General features: G+C 44.6%; 1 pseudogene; it reads right to left on the reverse strand.

Moving 5' to 3' along the window:
* Window positions 1-14,957: 14,957 nt before the first annotated feature.
* On the reverse strand, window positions 14,958-15,311 carry LOC147001603 (small ubiquitin-related modifier 2 pseudogene; annotated as a pseudogene).
* Window positions 15,312-18,722: the final 3,411 nt, after the last annotated feature.

Consider the following 18,722-nt stretch of genomic DNA (forward strand, 5'->3'; position numbering starts at 1 on the left):
GTTGCTGGGATTTGAACTCATGACCTTCAGAAGAGCAGTCAGGGCTCTTAACCACTGAGCCATTTCACCAGCCCTGAGCTGGACATTATTAATGTAATTATTATACCATAGATTTCATAATTGTTCTTACTGTATATAATTTGTTACTGTAAGAGAAAGAGCATTTTTATTTAGACAAAAGGGGAGAAATGTTAGGGTTGGTCTGGTGTTGTTGTGGATTCAAATGCTAAATCCTGTATCCAGCTTGTGTAAACCCTCCCCCCCCTCCCCCCACCCCCCACACCACTACCAGATTATCCCTGATTGGTTAATAAAGATGCCTACAGCCTGGGTTGGCAGAAGAGAAGCAGGCAGAGCAGTGTTTCCTGGCTGGGGGCTTTAGGTAGGGACTGCAAAGAGAGAGTGAGGAGGGGAGAAAGCAAGTCCCCATAACAGAGTGTGGATGGTGAGTATGGGGCCACAGGGGCTGCCTGATGAAGCAGGAGCAACACAGGTGGGAGAGATGCAAGTCCTTATGGGGATTTTGTCAGGGAAGCACACAAGATAGCTTCCAGGGTTGAGATCTGCCCAGCTGTAGGGCTGTAAGGCCTGTTATAAACCTAAAAGGGCTCTGAATCTTTTATTTGGAAAATAGCAGGCTAATGAATAACTGTGGCCCTAATGATTTCTTGTATTAATATATACAGATATTAATATTCATTTTACATATGGCTCAGCTGCTAAGGGCACTTTCTGCTTTTGCAAGGAACCCAGGTTTGAGTCCTAGCACCCAGGTGGTGGCTCATTTCAGTGTAGCTCCAGTCCAGGGGATCTGACATCTAGCCTCTGTGGGCATCTGGCCTGTGTGTGGTACACATACATAATACATACATACATACATGTGTGTGTGTGTACATATATACAAAATTTACTTTTTTTTTTTTATTTATTACATGTAAGTACACTGTAGCTGTCTTCAGACACTCCAGAAGAGGGCGCCAGATCTCGTTACGGATGGTTGTGAGCCACCATGTGGTTGCTGGGATTTGAACTCTGGACCTTCGGAAGAGCAGTCGGGTGCTCTTACCCACTGAGCCATCTCACCAGCCCCAAAATTTACTTTTTAAAGATGGGTTTCCTGTAACCCTGGCTGGCCTTGAGTGCTCTGTGTAATAGTGAAGATGATCTTAAATTTTTTGTTTTGTTTTGTTTTTTTCAAGACAGGGTTTCTCTGTGTAGCCCTGGCTGTCCTGGAACTCGCTTTGTAGACCAGGCTGGCCTTGAACTCAGAAATCTGCCTGCCTCTGCCTCCCAAGTGCTGGGATTAAAGGCATGCGCCACCACCGCCCAGCTGATCTTAAATTCCTAATCTTCCTGCCTCTGTCCCTGAAGTGTTGAGATTATAGTCATGTGCTACCCTGCGCAGTTTTTGTGATACAGGAATTAAACTCCAGGCATCATACATGCTAGGTAAGCATGCTATCAACTGAGCTACATATTATATTTTATGTATGTATGTATTATGTATGTATTATGCATGTATTGGGGGTTGAGTGCACATGCACATAAATGTGTTGTATATGAAGGCCAGATGTCAACGCTGGATGTTTCTCAGAGGCTATCAGCCTTATATTTTGTGACAGATTCTTTCACTGGGACATGGCACTCACTGATTTGGCTATATGGTCTAGCTAAGGAAATGCACCTATCCAGTGTTGAGATCACACACAAAATGCACCACACCTGGCTCTTCATAGGGAATCAAGAATCAAAGTTCCCATGGTTTTATAGCAAGTGCCTTTCCATTTAAGTTATAATACTTTTTATAGAAAAAAACCTCCATTCAGAAGGGCCTCAGCAGAGGAAGTTCCACATAAAGGAAAGACTCAATTCTCAGGGGATTTTGTATTGAAAAATATAGACATCTCAGTGCGCGTACATTTTCGGTTACTATCTTTTGACTTCTAGTAGAGAGCAGCCAACCTTGAAAAAAATTTAAAATCTGTCTTCATAGTTTCTTTTAGTTTCATCAAATGTAAACATTCCATAATGTGAGCCCTTATGATTGTGTTTAGTTCCAGTGAAAAATGCAAATTCCAGTTGAAAATGGGAGTTATACTTAAGCATGATGGCACTTGTAATCCCAACACTTGGCAGGTTGAGGCAGAAAGAGCTGGAGTCCAGAGCCAGCATAAAGTACACAAGGACACCATGCGAGGTCTCAGCAGAAGAAAAGTTTTGTTATTAAAAGAGTTTTTGCTAAACATGGTGCCTCAGTCCCAGCACTCTATGTAGAGGTGGAGACAGGTGAATTTCTGTGAGTTTCAGGCCAGCCTGCTTTTTACATCACAAGTTCTAGGACAGGCAGGGCTACATGAGATTCTAACAGAGGACGCTTGCTAGGTCCTTCTGTGCCTAGGCAGAGGTAGGCAGATCTCTGTGAGTTCCAGACTAGCCTGATCTACAGAGTGAGTTCCAGGGCAGCCAAGGCTGCATATAGAGACCTTTTCTTAAAAAAACAGAAACAAGACACAAAATAGCAACAAAAACACTCTCCCACATAACAACCATAACAACCAGACTTCTGATTTATTGAGCCTCAGCTACTCAGCCATCGTGCATAATAAAAATGAAGGTGATATCAAGGTGATTTCTCAGCTGTAACAATTATGGTTCTCTTCCCCATCGCCTCCTTCCCTGCTGTCTGGAACCATAAGGAAGGACACTGCTTCTCCTCCTACTGTATTGCTGAGCTCCTGATGTTACAGAAACACATCTAGTCTCTACTTCTTGGGTGCCTGATAAGTCCTCCTAGGTGACTGACAAGAAGGTTAAGTGTGTTTCATGTTTCCCACTGCAATGCACCAGGATTTGTATAACCATGTGACTTCAGAGTTGTGATTGCAAAGAAACTTCTCCCCTAAATTATTTTTACAATTAATGTAAGAATAGTCTACATCTAGATGTAAGAAGGATTAAAGGCACATCTGGTTCTGGTAAAGATATAACCTTCCACCAATTAGACTTTATTCAGTTTTTTTCTTATGTTGTCTTATGATAACTTATTATAACTGTAGTTAAAAATGGTGAGTCTCGGGCTGGTGAGATGGCTCAGTGGGTAAGAGCACCCGACTGCTCTTCCGAAGGTCCAGAGTTCAAATCCCAGCAACCACATGGTGGCTCACAACCATCCGTAACGAGATCTGGCGCCCTCTTCTGGAGTGTCTGAAGACAGCTACAGTGTACTTACATATAATAAATAAATAAAAAAATCTTTTAAAAAAAAAAATGGTGAGTCTTGGGGGCTAGAGAGATGGCTCAGTGGTTAAGAGCACTGACTGCTCTTACAAAGGTTCTTGAGTTCAATTCCCAGCAACCACAAGGTGGCTCACAACCATCTGTAATGGATCTGACACTCTCTTCTGTCATGTAAATTAAGCACTCATGTACATAAATAAATTTTAAAATCTTTTTGAAAAAATGGTGAGCAGGGCGTGGTGGCGCATGCCTTTGATCCCAGCATTCGGGAGGCAGAGGCAGGCGGATTTCAGAGTTCGAGGCCAGCCTGGTCTACAAAGTGAGTTCCAGAACAGCCAGGACTACACAGAGAAACCCTGTCTGGGAAAAAAAAAAAAGTAATGGTTAGAAATTAAGCTGTGAGCTGTCATATGGGTGCTAGGAATCCAACTCAGGTCTTCTGAAAGAGGAACCAACATTCTTAACCACAGAGCCATCTCTCCAGCCCCAACTTACTCATTTTAAGTAAATGTGTTTACTGAAAGGGAAATGTCTGCCTCCAGGGAGGAGAATGGATTTGTGTGGTGCAAGCATCTAATGGGTTCTCTCAGATCCAGAGTAATAAACACGCTTTCTGTCAACTCTACAGACACAAGGAGTTTCATTGCATCTATGTTGGAGTGGAATTTAGCACAAGAAATTGTTTTTCAACTTAATTTCTGCATAAGAGTTGTATGTCTTGTGGCAGTTTAATGATAAAACGTGGGATGGTGCTCAGGCCTTTGACCCCACCACGCAGACTATGTTTTGTTTTGTTTTTTTGAGGCAGGGTTTCACTATTTAACTCTGGCTGTCCTGAAACTCACTATGTAGACACCAGGCTGGCTTTGAACTCACAGAGATCAGCCTCCCCCTGCCTCCCAAGTGCTGGGATTAAAGTCACACAAAGCTTTCATTTCAAATTCCGTGCATGTGTGGGTATGAGCATGTACAGGTCAGAGGTTATCCCAATTTGGTACTGGGTATTGCATTCACGCCCTCTGCTAGAGCAGTAACCAGTGAGCAATCTCTCCAGCCCATATTTTCTTGATAAAAATCAGTGCATTTAGCCATGCAGTGGTGGTATAAGCCTTTAATCCCAGCACTCAAGATGCAGAGGGAGAGAGATGCCTGAGTTCAAGGTCTCCTGGTCCAGAGTGAGTTCCAGGACAGCCAAGCTGCACAGATAAACCCCTGTCTCAAAACCAAAGAAAACAAAACAACCCAATAAGTAAATAAATGAACATATAAATGCAATGGCCACCTCTCAAATGTTGTGACTTAATGTTCAATTGGACGTATACTAAACTCTTCAGCAGCTGCTACCTTCACCATCGTTACAGATTTGGAGAGAAACCTCTCTCGCTGAGCTTAGTTTGGTTTTGAGAAAGACTTACATAGCCTGGCTCTCACACTGAGATCTAAATCCTTACAGGTCACAGGTATGGGGATCATACCTTTCTGGTTTTTTGTTTGTTTGTTTGTTTGTGTTGTTTAGTTTTTTTTCGAGACAGGGTTTCTCTGTATAGCCCTGGCTGTCCTGGAACTCAGCACGCCTGGCTGAATTTGTTTTGTTTTAAGATTTATTTATTTATTATGTAAGTACAATGTAGCTGACTTCAGACTCACCAGAAGAGGGTGTCATCCAACTAAGGATGGTTGTGAGCCACCATGTAGTTTCTGGGATTTGAACTCAGGACCTTCGGAATAGCAGTCAGTGCTCTTAACCACTGAGCCATCTCTCCAGCCCTGTAATTTGTTTTTTATTTTAATTTTAGAAGGGATTACAGTTAAGAGATTATCTTGAGTCTCCAAAGAAATTTGGCCTTTAAAACTGTGTTGGGAGTGTAACAAACAAACAAACAGAACTATGGGAATCTTTGCAGTTAGATTAAATACATTTTGCATTATGATGTGGCTCCAAGCTTCTGGGGGGCTGGGGGTGGACTGTGGTGGTTTGAATGAGAATGGCCTCTCTAGGCTCATAGATTTGAATGCTCTGTTCCCAGTTGATGGACTGTTTAGAAAAGACAGTGAGGTGTGGCCTCAGAGGAGGTTTTCCAAGAGTGGACTTTGAAGTTTCAAAGGCCAATACCAGGCCCTTCTGCCTGCCTCCTGCTTCTGGGTCAGCTGTAAGCGCTCAGCTCCTCCTCTAGCACCATGCCTGCCTGCCTGCCTGCCTGCTGCCATGCTCCCTGCCAAGGTGGCCATGAACACATCCACTGGAAGCAGAAGCAAGCCCACAAGTAAATGCTTTCTTTTATAAGTTGCCTTGGTCATGGTGCTGTATGTTTGTGTTTTGTTTTTCAAGACAGGGTTTCTCTGTGTAGCCCTGACTGGCCTGGAACTCACTCTATAGACCAGGCTGGTCTCCAACTCAGAGATCTGCCTGCCTCTGCCCCCCAAGTGCTGGGATTAAAGGCGTGAGCCACCACTGCCCAGCAATTGAAAAGTAACTAAGAGAAACTGTAACCTCAAACTGTGAACCAAAACAATTCCTTTTCTCTTAAGTTGCTTTTTTTCATGTTTTTTTTTTAATCACAGCAACAGCAGCAGCAACAACAAAATAACTAAGATACCTTAAGTAGCCTTTGTCAAATATTTTGTTCCAGTGAAAGACTCCAAAACTCCCAAAGGGAGGCACTTACTCAAGCCTCGGGTCAGCCGCGCACCCAAGAAGACACTGAGACCGGTACTTAAGATGTATAGAGAGTAAGATTTAATACAGCAACGACAAGAAAGCACATAAAAGCACATATACCAGATATCTGGGGTCGAATCTCATGCAGCAGGTGCAGAGGAGATTCGGCAATTAGCCCAAACTTTTCACAAGCTTTTATAGGAAGGAGGCAAGGGGGGAGCAGGGCAGGGAAAATACAGGTTTTACGTCACTAAGAGATTCAGCCAAGGGTTTTTTTCAAAGTGCTTTTCGCAACGCGTCCCACACTTTGGCCATGTACTTGATTCATTGGAACTGAGGTTTTTACTCACACCCTTATCTCAAAAATGTCCCTGGCACAGTCCTTAGTTGGGAGGGGTTGGACTGGGTTCGTTCCAGGAGACCCTTATCTCAGAAATGTCCCCGGAACAGTTTTCATTTGAGAGGGGGTCTGACTCTGGTGTGAGAGTTCAGAATGTACTCTGGGGTGAGAAGTTCAGGAGGGTTCCGGGAACAATCTCCAGATGGGAGGGGTAGGACTCTGGGGTGAGAGTTCTGGTGGTCAGTAATTTTCCTCTTTCATTCCCCACTCCTTCTAGTGAATAATTCTAATCTTAGAATTTCAGAAGTCTATATTTTTATGCGGAGAATACTGCATTTACTCTATTTTAACATGGGAACAAAAACAGAACAAGAAGCATTAGTAAACAAAACTAGGCAGGGGCCCTTTTAGCGAGGCTTGAGGGTCTGGGCATGATGTAGGTGCACGTAGATCAGATCTCTGGCTGGAACTGGTGAGATGTCCTTGGGGTACCCAGCTCGTTCACTGTCTCAGCTGTTGGGATCCCTGGAGCAATGTCGTCCGCGTACTCAGTCCAATTCTTCCCAGTTGTGACCAGACCACCTGCAAGCCTTTTAACTTAGCATACAGATCATTATTATAACAACATAGGTTTAAACACATCATTTGAGACTATAATGGGCATAGGAGTCTCATAAAGGATAAAACTGAATCAAGAGGAAGTATTTCTAGTACGTTTAAATAGGGCATAGGGAAGGAACACCAAGTCTGTGCCAGTCTCTACGATTAATTTTGTCAAGGTCTGTCATAGAGTTTTAAACTAATTTCTTTTATCCTGAGCTCTGAGGTCTATACACACAATGTAATTTTTATTTGACCTCTAAATGCTTGGCCACACCCTGACTTACCTGGGCAACAAAGCAGGGCTATTATCTGACACTATTGCTTTTGGCACTCTGAACCTTGGAAAAATTTTCTTCAATAATCTTCTTGATGACTATGTGAGCAGTCTCATTTATCCATTTTGAGAACGTTTTTTCTCAGTAAAGTTTATTTCTCAGTTGATGTCAGGTCTGTCTTTTCAAGGGAGGACTAGTTTTCTTTCTTTCAGTTTTTACCATTTTATACAGGGTTTCTTTTACCAGTCTTAATTTGTCTATAACTTGATAGTCTTCAGACTGCCAGGATCATTGCTCTTTGGGATGCCTGTTTTTGGCGGTTAGATCTGCCATCTGATTTCTTTTGTTCACAGCATCTTAGGTCTTTTTCTGTAGATGTCAACAGCTCTCTTTGTCTGTATATTGTTCCATACAGTGGCAAAAGCATACCTGCTGTCAGTGTAGACTTTTATAAAGCTTATATCAAAGCCACAAGTTTAGCTTTTTGGGCTGAAGTCCCTTTAGGGAGGCTGCTGGCCTAGATCACTTGCTTTTTGTCCACCACTGCACTGCTGTCCCCGCCTTCCGCTTACCTTCAATCGCGAGGCTACTGCCGTCCGTGTACCAGCTCAAACTCTCAGGCCAAGGCTGATCTGATCTTTACTTGCCGAGGTAAGTAGCCCCCTCTGTTGGTAGATGGCCCCATGGATATGAGCTGCTTTTCATCAACTACTGCTGCTCCTGTGACAAAGCTGCTGCCATCTGTGTACCAGGCAGGCACACCTGGCCAAGGCTGATCAGTCAGATCTCTCCTTGTTCCAGTTTCCTCAGCCAGGACATCAGCACATTGATGTACAGGAGTGGAGTCATCCGCCAAGGAGCAGTAAACTCTGGTAGTGGGTATAGTCACATGCTGACCCAGAGTAAGCTTGTCAGCATCTTTAACAAGCAGGGCTGCCTTTATGCTGTCAAAGGCTTTTTGGTGTTTTTCAGTCCAGGTGAATGGGACTTTTTCTTTCTGCAAAAGCCCGCCGTCCCCAGAAACTCACGTACTTGGCACGGGGTGGTGGGGGTTGGGATCAGCATCACAGTCTTTTTTCTGGCCTCGGTGAGCCACCGCTTTTCGTCGTCTCGGCACCTCGGTACGACATAACTGAGCTTTCTTGGCTGATACCCGGTACCCCAACTCACCCAGTTCATTCAGGAGCTTCTAGGAGGGCCAGAATTTCTTCTTTGTCTTTGATGTCTCTGCCTTTAGCCAACCGCAGGGCTTGGGTTAGTGCCAAGAGTTCATGTTTTCCAGAGCATTAGTCAGCCATCGGTCAGGGGGCTGAACCACACTTTTAGGGCATGTGCCAAGTTTTGTCTCAGAGTCAGTTTATCTGCGTCCTTGACCAGAAGCCACTATGTGCAGACAAGCAGGTCATCTTACAGTCACCAGGTCTAATTTTCACAAGTATGCCACCGGTCTTTTTCAGGGTCCCAATCTCTGAGTAAGAACCTCTTTGGCAATACTTTTGTTCTCAGTCACATCTAGGAGTCCCAAAGTTAGGGACAACATTAGGGCAGTCTCAATAGCATCTAAGGCCATCCAAGGTTGTTCTTTTTATTTTTTATACGAAGGGCTGTTTATCTTTTTAACGCAGCAAAACCTGGAATCCACAGTTTGCAAAGACCTGTAGTGTTCAGGGACCTTTTAAACTTGCTTTGCACTGGTCAGTGGAGGAATATGAAAACACAGTCTCTTTTTACCTGCTTCAACAGGTAGGCCACCGGTCTCTTTTAAGGACTCAGCTTCTGTGTTAGCACCCCTTCTGCTATTTCCTTACTTTTAGCCACGAGCAGGTGAAGGGTTTGGTCATGAGGGGGGGGCTCCTCTCTTTTTTGTTAGGGCAGTCTCTCACTCAGTGCTCTTTTTCTTTAACAGATAACAGTAAACACTTTGATCTTCAGCCAAAAGCTTGCTTTTGTTGCCGGGTACTAAGTTTTCTAGCTTCCCTGACTTTTGTGGCCGGCATTTTATTTTTCTTATCTTTTTTTAAAAATTTTCTGGCTCCCTGTTTCTTACAGATCATTCCTGAGTGCTAGCATTATTAGCAAGTGTCACTTTGCTAGGTTCTAGTCTTTGTCATTTATCTCTCTTTGCTCCTATTTCTTAACTGCAATGGAGATCTCATATAATGTCTCTCTTGTCTAAGATCCCTCCTGTTTTTTCTTTCTTCTGCCTCCCGCCTCTCTCTCTCTCACACACACTTTCTCTGCCTCTTTCACTAGATCACATAACTGTCTCCCTCTCTATCTATAAATATATCTTTTTGTTCTCTTTCCTTTGAATGTTATCTAATTATTACATCTATATTCTGTCACTTAACTTTTTTCATAGTTTACCTCTTTTTACTGTTAACCTATTTCTTTTGAGTCTGCTAAAGCTTTGCTCTCAGCTCTTTTTTTTTTTTTCAGACCTCTATCCTTTTCTTAACTTCTATAACTTTTTATTACCTATTACCTAGGTCAGATTGATGGGACATTTTCTAGTCCCACAGACATGAGACCCTCATCAGAGCCTGGCAGTTAGACTCGTAGGTGCTCCTTACCTTGTATATCTCCCTCACCGGAGCTTAAAACAGATTCACTGCTAGCAGCTCAGGGCAGTGCCTGAGAAGAGAAAACACATGGGGCAGAGAAGGGAGTGTAGTTCTCACATCAGACCACTGATATTTCAAAATGAACACAATTTTTTTGTTTACAAGAGACAGGATACAGGGGACAGGGAAATGAGAAGCAACCAGGGAATCTTGTGGCGTCCTCAGATCAGACGCAGCAACCCGCTGAACTCAAGCATACCAGTCAGCGGAGGGAAAGAAACCAACCAGGATTTTCTCAGTAACGGCGAATGGACAGGGAGGAGCCAAGCGCCGAGTCTCCGCTGCGCGCCGGAATGCCGTGTAAACTCCTGGGAGTGGCAAACAAACGCTGGCAGGCAGAGGCAGCAATTTAACTATTTAACTACCTGATAGACACCCGGTGTTCTCTGCACTGTCTTTGGGGAGGGAGCACGCAGCCAGGCCGGCACAAGGGAGTGCGGGTAGACTCTGGGGGGGGGGGCCAAAAGAGGGACGCTGTAGTCGGCCCCTCCCCAGCTGTGGCAGGCTTCACGGCCACTCCGGGACTGGCAGGCGGGGGCCGGCAGGCCGCTGCACTCACTATCAGCATTTTACAACTCACTCGCAGGGCACAGACAGCCTCCGTTGCTGCTGTGTCTGCAGAACTCAGAACCTCAGCACCACTGCGGCAGCTCTGGATCTCAGAGCTCTTTTGAGCAGCCTGGGGAGGACCGGCCTGGTGGTTTTCTTTCCTTTTTTAAAACCATTGCTGACAAATTCTGTCCTGACGTCAGTCCAAGTCTACAGTCGACAAAGGGTTAACACACACACACACACACACACACACACACAGTCTTGTCATGTGGCCACAAACAAGCACACTCGTCCACGCCTGGACTTACACAACCAGCCAAACACTTTTTTCTGACGGGGTCGGATTTCACATTGACTCTTTTTCCTGATAGGGGTGGGATTCCACATTCACTCCCGCTCTGGCAGAGAGAACACTCTCTCTCTCTTTCCTTCACTCTGCCAGGCAACAGCCAGGTCTTTTTGACTGTTCTGTACCCTGGGCACTCCTTCCAGGGTCTCCCTTGGAACATCTCTTTTGGGGTGCAGACTGTGAGGCCATAGACAGTCGTCCTCTCACAGCCACTAGGGTCCTTACGGTCCACAGTGGCAGCTGCCAGAATAAACCCACAATCTCAGAATACACAAATGCAGCAGTTCCACACCTACACACCCAGCAGATTGTCCCATTTTCTAGAATAATAGCAGACACGACAAAAGCAGACACAAGACTTGAGACACTACAGGCAACTTACAGAATCAGATGGCCTCTCCAAGGCCGACAGATTGAGACCTTCCTGGTCTCCAGTGGGGTCCACCAAGCGTCCTTGGTCCTCCCCTATCTCACCTGGGACGTCTCCCAGGGGCAGATCGGACGGTGGGCACCTGAGCACGTCTACTCTTACCCACTTCGCATTCCCTCCCGGAGTGCGATCTCTGGTGCTCTTACTGAGCACAGAGCGTCACGCAAAACCAGAACAGCGATCGCTCATACAGAATGGCCTTCCTGGCCTCTCAGAAATTAACAGAACACAGACACCAGACCAAAGCAGAACAGTAAATCTTACTTCTGAGTGGGTCCAGGGCTTCTGGGTAGACGCGCTGATTCCCGGCCAACGCACCAAATGAAAGACTCCAAAACTCCCAAAGGGAGGCACTTACTCAAGCCTCGGGTCAGCCGCGCACCCAAGAAGACACTGAGACCGGTACTTAAGATGTATAGAGAGTAAGATTTAATACAGCAACGACAAGAAAGCACATAAAAGCACATATACCAGATATCTGGGGTCGAATCTCATGCAGCAGGTGCAGAGGAGATTCGGCAATTAGCCCAAACTTTTCACAAGCTTTTATAGGAAGGAGGCAAGGGGGGAGCAGGGCAGGGAAAATACAGGTTTTACGTCACTAAGAGATTCAGCCAAGGGTTTTTTTCAAAGTGCTTTTCGCAACGCGTCCCACACTTTGGCCATGTACTTGATTCATTGGAACTGAGGTTTTTACTCACACCCTTATCTCAAAAATGTCCCTGGCACAGTCCTTAGTTGGGAGGGGTTGGACTGGGTTCGTTCCAGGAGACCCTTATCTCAGAAATGTCCCCGGAACAGTTTTCATTTGAGAGGGGGTCTGACTCTGGTGTGAGAGTTCAGAATGTACTCTGGGGTGAGAAGTTCAGGAGGGTTCCGGGAACAATCTCCAGATGGGAGGGGTAGGACTCTGGGGTGAGAGTTCTGGTGGTCAGTAATTTTCCTCTTTCACCAGCAATGATTTTTTTTTGTTTTGTTTTGGTTTGGTTTTTTGAGACAGGGTTTCTCTGTATAGCCCTGGCTGTCCTGGAACTCACTTTGTAGACTATAGGCAGCCGGGTGCCTAAAAGATGGCGCCGGCCTCCCGTACACTGTTGCCAGATTCGCCTCTTATCTGAGTAGGAAATTGGTCGGCTGAAGCGGAGCAGTTGTCTAGAAAGCTGCTCCTCCAGATTGCAAAACTCAACAGCACTCAACTGGACCCTGTCACCTTGGGGGACTTCACCTCCTGGATCACCAATGCCTTCTCATTTTTTAAGGAATGGGTGGGAATGTTGGCCTGGGGGGCAGTGGTCCTCCTGGGTTGTGTCTTTTGTATCTGGCTATTGTGTCGATTCAAACGAGAGCACGCTCAGTATAAGGCAGTGGTGTACCAAGCATTGATGGCGCATCTCCCAATGTTTGGCTGGCCTCTTTAAAAAATTAAGAATTCGCCCTAGGTCATCTGGCAGTTGGAGTCACACAGATCCATGGTATCCAGTGACAGGCAACTTTCCTTATGCACAGACCAACCTAAGACATGGGGCCTGGAGGCGATAGGGTAACCCTAGGACGGGTAAGGCTGTGACATGAAAGGATCGACCTAAGACAGGAGCCGTGGCCAATGGACAGACTTGCCCAGACCTAGTCCAGCATCATATTATTTATTTATTTTGGTTTTTCTTTTTCTTTTTTTTTTTTTTTTTTGGTTTTTCGAGACAGGGTTTCTCTGTGTAGCCTTGGCTATCCTGGAACTCACTCTGTAGACCAGGCTGGCCTCGAACTCAGAAATCCGCCTGCCTCTGCCTCCCGAGTGCTGGGATTAAAGGCGTGCGCCACCACGCCCGGCTATTTTGGTTTTTCAAGACAGGGTTTCTCTGTATAGCCCTGGCTGTCCTGGAACTCACTTTGTAGACCAGACTGGCCTTGAGCTCAGAAATTCGCTTGCCTCTGCCTCCCGAGTGCTGGGATTAAAGGCATGCGCCACCACGCCCGGCCCAGCATCATATTATTAAACAAAAAAGGGGGAGATGTAGGCAGCCGGGCACCTAAAAGATGGCGCAGTTGCCGTAAACAATGCCGTAAACAATGGATGAGGTGAGCGCAACAGTAGACTAGGCTGGCCTCAAACTCAGAAATCCACCTGCCTCTGCCTCCCAAGTGCTGGGGTTAAAGGCCTGTGCCACCACTGCCTGGCTAGAACACGTTCTTTATTGTCACCCCTCACTCCAAAGTAATCAGTCGGAAGCATGAGGGAGAGCCTGTGAGCCTTTCTTTTTTATTTTAGAGATTTATTTATTTCATATATGAACACATTGCTGCTGTCCTCAGACACACCAGAAGAGGGTGTCAGACCCCATTACAGATGGTTTCGAGCCACCATGTGGTTGCTGGGAATTGAACTCAGGACCTCTGGAAGAGCAGTCAGTTCTCTTACCCGCTGAGCCATCTCTCTAGTCCTCCTGTGAGCCTTTATGTGTTTACATGTGTACCCCTGGATTCTGTGTGCTTAATTATGATGAACAAAGAGAGGCATGATGTCACTCACACATTTAATCACAACTCTCTGGAAAGTAAAATAGGATTGTGAGGTCACGCCTAGGCCACCCGAAACATAACATGGTCTCAGTGTGGGCATAAAGATGATCCTTGTGTTACTCAAGTACTGACTTCTTTGCCTCCATATCTGGCTGCTGCCCAGTCATGGCATTGTCATGCTTATTCTAAGTAGCTCCTATTTCCCGTTTGTGCCAATGCTGATTCCCATTTGTTTTCTGACACGTCAATAAAAGATGATCAGCCAATGGCTAGGCAAAGGAGAAAATAGGGCTGGGCTTCTGGGAGAAGAGAGAGGAGAGAAGAGAGAGGGAGGATTCACCACAAGGAAGGAGTCTGGAGAGACATCACATAAAAACCCCTGAGAGGCAGGCCAATGCTAAAATGCAGATATCTTAGCGTTTTAACTGGGAAGTAGCCAGATAAGTTTAGAGGGTTATAATAGATTGTTAACTGCCCAGTTATTGTGTAGTAAAGCTAATTAAATAAATCTTTTTTTCTTATTTATTTATTTATTATTAGATATTTTCTTTCTTTTTTCTTTTTTCATTTTAAACAAGAAGTTTATTTAAACAACAAGACGCTTGACTTGAAGGGAAAACTATCTAGGATCATTTTGTTCAAGAGTAATTTATCCCTACTTAAAGACAGATTGCCCTATGTAGCAGCTATGTACAAAAAAGTTATAAAATTGTCCTTGGTTTTACAATGATAAATGAAAAACATTAAAATTCTCCAATCGAACAAGGCATGCAAGGATTTGGTGGTGTTGGGTTCTTTTGTTAAAACAATGAGAGCAAAATAACTTACTGGAATATAAAGATAAGAGCTGAATGGGCATGCCACTAATGGAGAAGGGGGTATTTTCACAAACCCAGTATTTCCCCCCAGACCATCTCCATCTGATGTCAACCAGGACAGAACATTGACCATTTCATTTAAAAAAGGGAGAGAAAAAAAGAGCACTATGCTTGTGCACATCCACCAGTTACTTTATATACAATAAAGAAATGGGGGGGGCTGGTGAGATGGCTCAGTGGGTAAGAACACCCGACTGCTCTTCCGAAGGTCCAGAGTTCAGATCCCAGCAACCACATGGTGGCTCACAACCATCCACAACGAGATCTGGCGCCCTCTTCTGGAGTGTCTGAAGACAGCTACAGTGTACTTATATATAATAAATAAATAAATCTTTAAAAAAAAAAAAAAGAAAGAAATGGGGACAGGGAAATGGAAGAAGAGAAAACTATCCTCTAGTAGTCAGGATGTGGCGGGACCAAATTGTGGCTTTCTAATTGAGAATGTATTCTTGGTCTATAACAAAATTCTGGAATAAAGTAACAGGCTCTTTTTTTAGTAGACACCTCCAGTCTTCTGCTGGAACACACCAATCTTATCTTCATCCTCCATTTCCAACTGTGCAGGTGTGTCTGTTTCGTTGATTGGCTGCCCATCAAACCGGAATCTGATCTGCCTCATTGACAAACCCTGCCGTTCACAATAGGCTTTCATTAGTTTACTAAGTGGTGTATGCCTCTTAATCTTAAACTGCACCACAGAACCATCCTGTCCCGCCACCTTCAAATTAATATGATCTTTGTTCTCAGTCTTGACTCCTTCCTTGGGTTTCTCGTCGGCCATGGCGAGCGCGGGAGTCTCCTCAGCTGCTGCTTCACAAAAGAGGCACCGGGTCCACACTGAGGGAGCACAAAAAAGAGGCACCGGGTCCGCACTGAGGGAGCACACAAGCAGCACCAGGAGCGGCAGGAGGAGGCGGCAGCGGTGGACCAGATATTTTCTTTATATACATTTCAAATGCTATCCCGAAAGTTCCCTATACCCTCCCTCCATAAATAAATCTTATAGTCTTTGTCTCATTTATTTGGGAACTAGTTGGGGATAGAGAAAAACTGCCACTTTAAAAAATACATTTACATCTCAACACACACACAATTAATTATACCATACATATTATTCTGAAGCCTGGTCTCCTTTCAATTCTTCTTGGAGATCTATAGAATATGAGCAATTTGAGCATACTTGCTGTGTGTGTGTGTGTGTATGTGTGTGTGTGTGTGTGTATGTCAGAGGTTGACATTAGGTGTCTTACTCTACTGCTGTCCAGTTTTTTTTCCCCTGTAGAACTTACATTTTGTGGGGAGTTCAGCAAACAGGCATTAAGCAAATAAAAACCAGTACATTAGAGAGTAGAGAGAGTGGCATCAGGCAACTGGAGTTAGTGAACATGCATTATAATTTTTATTTTTTGAGATTGCAGTTAGATTGTTTTCCCTTCCCCTTCCTCCCTCCAATTCCTCCTAGGTACTGTTGTCCCCTTACTCTCTCTCAAATCTATGGCCTTTTTATTGTTCCATCCATATTTGTGTGTATATCTAGTTTTTAGGCAAGGGTCCTGCCACTGAGCCTGAAGCTTACCCATTGGTCACAGTGACTGACCTGTGATGCCCTGGAACCCTTCCGCCTCTGCTTCCCAGTGTTTGGATCATAGATATGTGCTTCTATGTCTGACTTTTTATGTGAGTACCAGGAATCTAAACCCAAATCTATCATGCTTGCAAAGGCGTCTCCCCATCCACTGTGTATTCATTTCTTATAAGTTGTTTAGTAATCCACACTGTAAATATGCCAAAGTTGATCCCATTGCCTTTAAGAGTTAACCTGAGCCGGGCGTGGTGGCGCACGCCTTTAATCCCAGCACTCGGGAGGCAGAGGCAGGTGGATTTCTGAGTTCGAGACCAGCCTGGTCTACAGAGTGAGTTCCAGGATCAGCCAGGGCTACACAGAGAAACCCTGTCTCGAAAAACCAAAAAAAAAAAAAAAAAAAAAAAAAAAAGAGTTAACCTGAAGCTCATGAATAGATTTGAATATATCACATACACTTCATATATTCATAATGTATTATATATTATATATTTTATATATTCATAATATATCACATATATTTCGTGTGTGTGTGTGTATATGAATGTTTTGCCTGCTTGTCTGTGTACATGCAGTGTCTGTGGAGGGTAGAGGAGGATGTTGGCGCTCCAGGGAACTGGAGTTAGAGATGGCTGTGAGCGCTCACATGGGTGCTGGGGATCTGGGAAGAAAGGAAACAGAAAGCACATTTTATTTAGAGGTTCAGTGTTGCCTGATGAAGGCTGCCTTCTTCCCTGTTGAATTGTATGGTCAGTCTTGTCAAATTATCAGCTGACATTAAACATGTGGGCTCATTTTCGTGCTCTGAACCTGGCCTGATAGTTTACTGTTTTGCTAGAACCCACTCCATCTTCACTACTATACCTTTGCAGTCTATATTGGAATTAAGAAGGGCATGTTCTCTAACTTGGTTCTTTTTCAAGATAAGTTTGGCTGTTTCTAATTCTCTTGCATTTGAGTATGAATTTTAAGATTTCCATGCCAGTTGCTTCAATAAAATAAGTGATGGTTTCGATGTTATCTTACTAATTTTTCACCCTCGTTTTGTATGATTTGTGGTCAAGTAGGGCTATACAGTGAGTTCTTGGCCAGCCGGAGTCATAGCTTGAAAGACCTTATCTCAGGGGAGAGAGGAGAGAAGGGGGAAGGAAGAAGAGCAGTGCAGCTGGGAGCAGCAGTGAATCTAAACAAGGAACAGGTACCAGCTGCTTGTCAGCTGAAGAGGCAGCCAGACAGCTCAAGAGTGGTCGTGTCAGGAAGGACAGAGGAGAGAGGGCACAGAGCCAAGACTGAAAAGGGTATAAAAGGCTGTCAGGAGCTGCAGCACAGAAACTGCAAGCCCTGTGCATCAGGAGAGCCCAGGGATGCAAGCAAGTCTTCAGGCTTCAGGATTAGTGAGAGACCCTGCTCAGGGAAGTCAAGTGGAGAAAGAGAGAGCGAGAGAGATACCTAACCCCCTCATCGGACCTCCATGCTTGTACGTTTGCACAGATACTAATACATGTGCGCGTGCACACACACACAAACCTTTAGAATAGGAAGTTCTGTTTTCTGGGTTTTTTTTTTAAAGATTTATTTATTTATTTATTATATGTAAGTACACTGTAGCTGTCTTCAGACACACCAGAAGAGGGAGTCAGATCTTGTTATGGATGGTTGTGAGCCACCATGTGGTTGCTGGGATTTGAACTAAGGACCTTTGGAAGAGCAGTCGGGTGCTCTTACCTGCTGAGCCATCTCACCAGCCCAAGTTCCTCGTTTAGAATTAAAATAAATTTTTTATAAAGACCTATTTCCTTCAAGTTGCTTCTTCTGATGGAGGTTGATCTCAGAGCTATAGTCCCTGTCAAAAGAAACAATTCAAATTTTCAGACAGGTATTGTCTAGCTGGAGATAAATTTCTAAAACAATGGCTTGGAAAAATCCTACCACAAGAACAAAGTCTCAATATAGAAAAAACAACAACAACAACAACAAACAACAACAACAAAAACCGTAGAAAACTGTTTTGCTCACAATTAATTTTCCTAATGGGAAAAAAAATTAAGCTTTGAAGCTGGAACCAGAACAAAGTCTTAAGACTTCTGATGAAGGCTGTATGCAAATGACTACGTTCACCTAAGTGCATTTCTCCAGCTGAGAAATGGATGTGGCTCTCCCAAATCTCCCGGGCTCATTGATGATCACAAAAATAATAAAACCTTTTAAAGTTGTGTGAAGGGGTTGGCGATAGCTAGAGGATTTAACTAGGTGCGGACTACGATATACACTTATTCCTAAATTTTCACAATACCTTCTGCACAAAGGTAACTCTACTTTAGACCTTTGACCCTGTGCTACCTAAACGTTCCGCTTAAACTTGTAGCAATTGAAGAAAAACAAAGCAAAGAAGTCCGGGCGGGCTCCGAAATGGGCGGGAAAGTCACAGCTGTGCCGAATCGCTCCAGTCTATTGGTTCACCGAGCTGTTGTTCCCAGCCTCCCGCCCCCGGTGCGGCCGACAATGTTTTCATTGGCTTTCCCCCTCTCTCATTGGTTCATTCTTCTGTTCATCAGAACTCCGCGCAAGGAAAGAGGCGGAGAGAGTGTCAATGTTTGGTCGGAGGCCCCACCTCCGAGGGCCGTGTGCAAAAAAACAAACAGCGGTTAGAGAGGCGGCACCGGGAGGGCGGAGTTA

The sequence above is a fragment of the Mus caroli genome, unplaced genomic scaffold, assembly GCF_978045245.1.
Source record: "Mus caroli unplaced genomic scaffold, Mus_caroli_1 scaffold_13, whole genome shotgun sequence".
In the NCBI taxonomy this organism is placed as follows: Eukaryota; Metazoa; Chordata; class Mammalia; order Rodentia; family Muridae; genus Mus; species Mus caroli.